This window comes from Triticum aestivum, chromosome 1D (assembly GCF_018294505.1).
Source record: "Triticum aestivum cultivar Chinese Spring chromosome 1D, IWGSC CS RefSeq v2.1, whole genome shotgun sequence".
In the NCBI taxonomy this organism is placed as follows: domain Eukaryota; kingdom Viridiplantae; phylum Streptophyta; class Magnoliopsida; order Poales; family Poaceae; genus Triticum; species Triticum aestivum.
In genome coordinates, this window is record NC_057796.1 from 20,428,671 (window position 1) to 20,434,657 (window position 5,987).

General features: G+C 38.6%; 1 pseudogene; it reads right to left on the reverse strand.

Moving 5' to 3' along the window:
- Positions 1–4,911: 4,911 nt before the first annotated feature.
- On the reverse strand, positions 4,912–5,987 carry LOC123163547 (thaumatin-like protein 1b; annotated as a pseudogene).

A 5,987-nucleotide genomic window follows, 5' to 3' on the forward strand; every position in this document is an offset into this window, starting at 1 on the left:
GCTAAAATGATGTCTTTTGATGAACTCACCCTCCATAACAAGACTTAACAATACTTGGCCCCTCATTCGATTTTTCTGGCTCCGCCACTGGTCTTGGTGCTCGCAGATAAGCGAATTCAGGTGTCTCGACTATGATGTTTCTCGGGTCCTAACTATGATTAGGGAATTGCATACAACAAGATGACATGAAAATTGAAGACATAACTGTTTTTGACGAATTATACAATCTTTTTACCCTTAGTGGGGAAAAACCCACCTAAGCTTTTCTTCTTACAGTCACACTCACAATGAATACTTCAAAATTTGGCATCCATCTCATACATACCACTCATCTACTGTTTTTCATCTAAACTAGTCAATTATTAGACTAAAAACAGACAACAATATACATATATAATTAATCATTCAATCATGGTAATTTCCTTGTAAAGTAGTTATTCATCACATAACGAATGATTCATCAACACAAGAATCTATACTCATATATAGTATACGAATAGCAAGTCATATGGACTCTTAGATCTTCCTAATCGGACGGCTCAAATTTAATGGCTTGAGTGACAGGTCTACATTGCTGCATATCGACTGTTGGATATGTCAATTTGATGGCCTATGTTCCAGGAGTTGGATATGTCAATATGACAGCCTACATTGTAGGCATTCGATGTGCCTTTTCCATGTGTTGCCAGCCTGCCACTCTCAGATGTAGTAGTAATTTGTAGGATGTGCACGTGATTCTCCTTGTTTTCTTTGTAACCTGCCATTATCTAGAAATTTCTGTCAGACTCAAGTGATGCATGCAATAGAGTAGGGTCGCACTAGGAGTACTAGCAACTAGCAAGTACTATTTCTGTACTGGTTTATTGGCCTCCTTCGTATTTTATGTCAAATTTTAATCATAGATTTAACTAACAAAATGTTAATGTATGTCACGAAAAATTATACCGTTGGATTCGTATTTGAATATAGTGTTTGATGATATTGTTTTTGCTACATATAACTTATATTTTATTAGTTAAAATCATGATCAAATTTAACCCTAAATACAAGGGGACTAATACACCAGGACGGAGGTAGTATGCATCATGATGAGAGAGAGAGAGCATGTAATGGTATAGCCTGGGTATGGGCGCACAAGCTGAAACAGATTAAAGAATGACAAACAAAATGAAAATGTAATACATTACAGCTAAATAGCTTTTACTTTCTCTTATAAATTCATTTTATAAATTATTACCCTTGTTTAGTTCTTATCAATAAATTATGTGGAAAAAAATCTGATCTGCAAAACAGAGATAAGTAATATTTAAATTATTATTTTATTTCTAAAATAAAGAACTTGCAAATAGTACCCTTTCCATTGCTCAATCTAATACGTCTTAAACTTTATTAATATTGTTACCCTTGTGTTCTTAGTTTTCATCAATACATTCTATGAAAAAAAATCTGATATGCAAAACAGACATAATCAATATTTTATTTCTAACTAGAAATATCTTGCAATTAGTACTCTCTCCAGTTTCCATTGCTCAATGTAATACATCTTAAACTTTATTAAGACAAACGTTTGAGGACGAACCTGGTATTCTTTTTCTCATGATATTCTAAATTGTGTAAAATCGGTATTAACAGATATATTATTAAATTGTGTATAATGTTATAATTAATGATTAATTAGCTGATGAATTGTGTGACTCCATCTATGGTAGTTCAAATGATGATACTACTTCAAATTACCCACATGTATGTGTGTTAATAAATATGTCTACACGTGCATGGCACATGCCATTTACTAGTTACATACAGATTATCAAAATCATGTAGAATGCTACTCATCGAAGCACAGACAGAGATCTTGCTACATATAGATTACAAAGTCTCAGTCAAGTACCTGGCCGTTAGATGAAGGTGCATCAAGATTCGTGCGGTAGGCCGGGCTTTCTGTATTGTCATGTGGGGTGTGACGGGCCCTTTCTTTGTGGTTTTTTTTTTGGTTGGATCACATGCAGAATGGGTCTGGGGAGAAAGGGTGAAAGCAGCCTATTTTCGTGTTTCATGTTTTTTAATTTGTTTCAACGACAAGAAGGATGGAGATTGTTGGCAGGCTTCTCTTCTTCTTTCGTGCCATCAATATTGTGTGTCTCTCTCTTTTTTTAATTTATTTTTTCCTCATTTTTTGTGGGCATTTTTTTCCCACATCACTGTATTTATTTTTGTATTGTATATCTTCACCTTTCATTTTCTGTTAATTTCCCCCCTTTTCAGTAAAATATGGACCAATTTTTGTTTGAATATACATTACCAACATGCATGAACAGCTTGATATATTTTTTGCGGTGTAAACGAGACTTTCTATTACTTAGCCAGCATCAAGGTCTTGCTTACACAGGGCAGGCACATCACATGGTCCGTCCCTAAGCCACACAACAGTGTGTCCCTGAATTCTACCGAAAGTAGCAAGAAAATCACTAACTCTATTTTGGTCACGCCTAGCAAAGGCAAACTGAATAACTCTGTCATCGTTTGCATGTCTTAATCTCCTGAACGAGCATACAAAACTTGGGCCTGTCTTGCTCCGGGGCCTTCACCATAATTCAATGCTATCAAGCAGTCCATCTCCACTTCTACTGGGAGTGTCGTCCACTGTAGGGCGAGCGACAACCCCTCTTCTCTTTTTGTGCCTTTCAGATTAATTTTAAACAATCAAGGGTTTTAACTGAGTGGCTGCATCTTATTCGTTTTACAATGTGTGTCAGGCGCTCTTGACTGGCTTCTCTCCGAAATAAGTTTTTTTCTCTCGTTTGGCTTTTATAAATTCTTAAATTGTATATTTATTTTTTCACTTTTTGAATCAAATTATCAATTATATGTTCATCCATTCATGTGCAACTTCACTTTCTTTTCTTGTTATATATATTTAGCCTTAAATGAAAAATCAAACATAACGTCTGTCCACTGATGCATAACTACACGCGCCTCACCCGGAGTGCAACTAGGAAAATCGACCCTGATGTCTGTCCACCCATGCATAACTAAACGCGCCTAACCCCGCATTCAACTATAAGCCAGCCCATGCATACAGGGTGAGGCACGTGTAGTGATGCACATTCAACATTTTCCGTATACATCAAAAACATTTTTATATACACATTTAATATTTTTTAAATACATGATTAACATTTTTGATATTTTAATGTCTACAACTTTCAAACATATTTTATATTTTTGTATGTATCTAATACATTTTTATAATACATGTTTAAAATTTTTCAAATACAACCTTAATATTTTTTAATACATGATTAACATTTTTTATAACTTTTTCAAATGCTTGAATAGAAACTTTTAAATACAATATTATCATTTTTTCATGCATGACTAAAAACATTATATACATTTTTAACATTTTCAAATACTTGATTAACATTTTAATACAAAATTAACATTTTTTAATACATTGTCAACATTTTTTCTATAAACATTTGACATATTTTAAATGTTTGATTAACATTTTCTAAATACTTTTAAAAAAAATTGAATTATCATTTTAAAAAATATGCTCAATATTTTGTCATAAACTTTGTATTTTTTTGTATAGATTTTTTTTACATGAGAAATATTTTCTCTATACACATTTAATATTTTTTTAAAACTTTGTAAATTTATTTTTCATATTTTTATGTAAAAAATTTAAAATATGTTATTTAGAGTATTTGGAAGTATAAGCAAAGGTTAAAAAACAATAAACAAGGAAAAAATTGAAGAAAAAAAGACAATGTCCTCACGCGAGCTAGGCCTGCCCAGTATAGCGCTCCCTCGGGACAAGGCCCTCCTCCCTGACAATACACAAAGCACATCCTAGAACACGAATCTTGATGAACAAAGGGAAGACGATCATCGACCACGCGTGGCCCATCGGACGACCGCGGGGGCGGCTGATTTTCCCCCTCCCTACAGGCTACATCAGGCTGACACCTAGTGGTGGCCAATATAAATATATACCTAATAATAAATGGGCTATTGCTTTTGACGGTACATCGACGAAATTGCTCCCAAAGTTGCAAAACATTACCCACCGATGCCACCTATAAGTAATTTAAAACGTTCACAAAGCAGAATCCCTGCCTGGGCCGGCCCATGCAGTAGGAACCTTCTATACTGCGCTCTGCACACTGGGAGAAGACACAGCGCGCGTGTTTGGGCCGCTCCTTGTCCGAACGACCCGTTTTTAAAACATTTGTTTTGTTTTTCCTTTTTCCTCTTCGTTTTGTCTACTTTAAATGATTTGAGACTTAAAAAAATCCGAAATTTAAAAATATGTTTAGTAATTCATAAATGTTTGTGGATGCAGGAAATGTTAGTGATTTAAAAAATTGTTTGCATATTTAAAAATGTTCACAATTTTGAAAAACAATGTTTGTGAATTTAAAAAAATTAATGATTTTTTGAAAACGTTCGTGTATTAAAACATTTTAATGAAATTTAAAAAAAATTGGCCAATTTAAAAAATGTTCATGAATTGAAAAATACCCTAAAAATTCACAAACTGTTCGTGACTTACAAAAATAGTTTATTGATTCATAAAATGTTCTCTGATCAAAAAAGATCATGCATTTCAAAAATGTTTGTTAAAAAAATATCATGAATTTTAAAATTGTCGATCGTAGAAATGTTCTCCTATTCAAGGAAAACGTTTTTAATACTGTTAAGATTTAGAAAATGGTTTGCAAGTAGTATAAAATGTTCATGAATTTAAAAAATGTTCATGATTTTAGAGAATGTTTGAAAATCTGTCAAAATGTTGAAGATTTCAGGCATGTTCACGAGTTCAAAAAATGTTCATGATTTTCAAGAGAGAGAGAGAGAGAGAGAGGGAGAGACTGTACATTGCCGAAGAAATAAACCGAAAAATAAGAGGCGGCAAAGGCATGGCTTTGTTCTCATCCATTTTGTGCTACTGATTACCAAAATACATATTGAATAAGGAAGCATAATCCCCTAAAAAAAGAATAAGGAAGCATAAAGATTTGTAATTCCGTTCTTACTCTGTATATTATTTTCACTGAAGAAAATAATCTGCTTACATGTCCACGGTGTGATTTTAATTAATTAATTAATTAAGGATTGTGATGAGTTAAGTGGCAAGACAGAAGGTGATGTGGTAGGTGGCAGCGCCGGAGCAGGTGAAGGTGCTGCTTGCGTCGTCGTAGGCGTAGCTGTAGGCCGCCGGGCAGGCGGCCTTGAACACCTGCGAGTAGCTGGTGGGCCCGCACGCCGCCGGCGTGCCGTAGTCGCCGCTGCAGCAGTAGCGTGCGCTGCCGTAGGCGTTGCAGGCGCTCTTGCACGCCACCACCTCGCCGCTTGAGCCGGACACGACGCGCAGGTCCGACGGGCACACGGCGTTCACGTCGCCTGAGCACGCCGCCGCCTGGCAGCCTTCGTGGGAGGGCGCGATGCTGACGGGCAGGTTGAAGCCGTCGACGAGGCTGACGTCTTAGAAGTCGAGGCCGCCGGAGCCGGGTGCGGCGAGGGTGATCTCCGCGAGCGTGACGGGCGGGGCGGGCCCGCGGCCGTCGCAGGCGACGTCGCCGCTGCCGCAGTCGGCGGTGGCGCATGCGAGGCGGCCGGTGGCGTCGTCGACGGCGCAGCCTGTGCGCGCCCAGAAGTTGCCGGACCAGGCGCCGGAGGACGGAGCGGCCAGCGCGGAGGTCGCGCCCGGGGCGAGGTAGAAGCCGGTGCGGGGCAGCTGCGGCGAGGTGGCGCCGCTGAGCGCGCCCACCCACACCGGGTGCGCGCACGCGTTAGTGAAGCTGAAGGACGTCGCCGCCTCCGCCCCTACGCCGAGAAGGAGGATGATGGCCAGGTGGAGCGGAAACAGGGTGAGCTGCCTCCTGGTGGTAGCTCCATTGCCGGCCATCGTCAGTCACTCGGAGGACAAGGCCGGTGAGATCACACGAAGATGGATACGTAGCCAACACCTGGAGCTA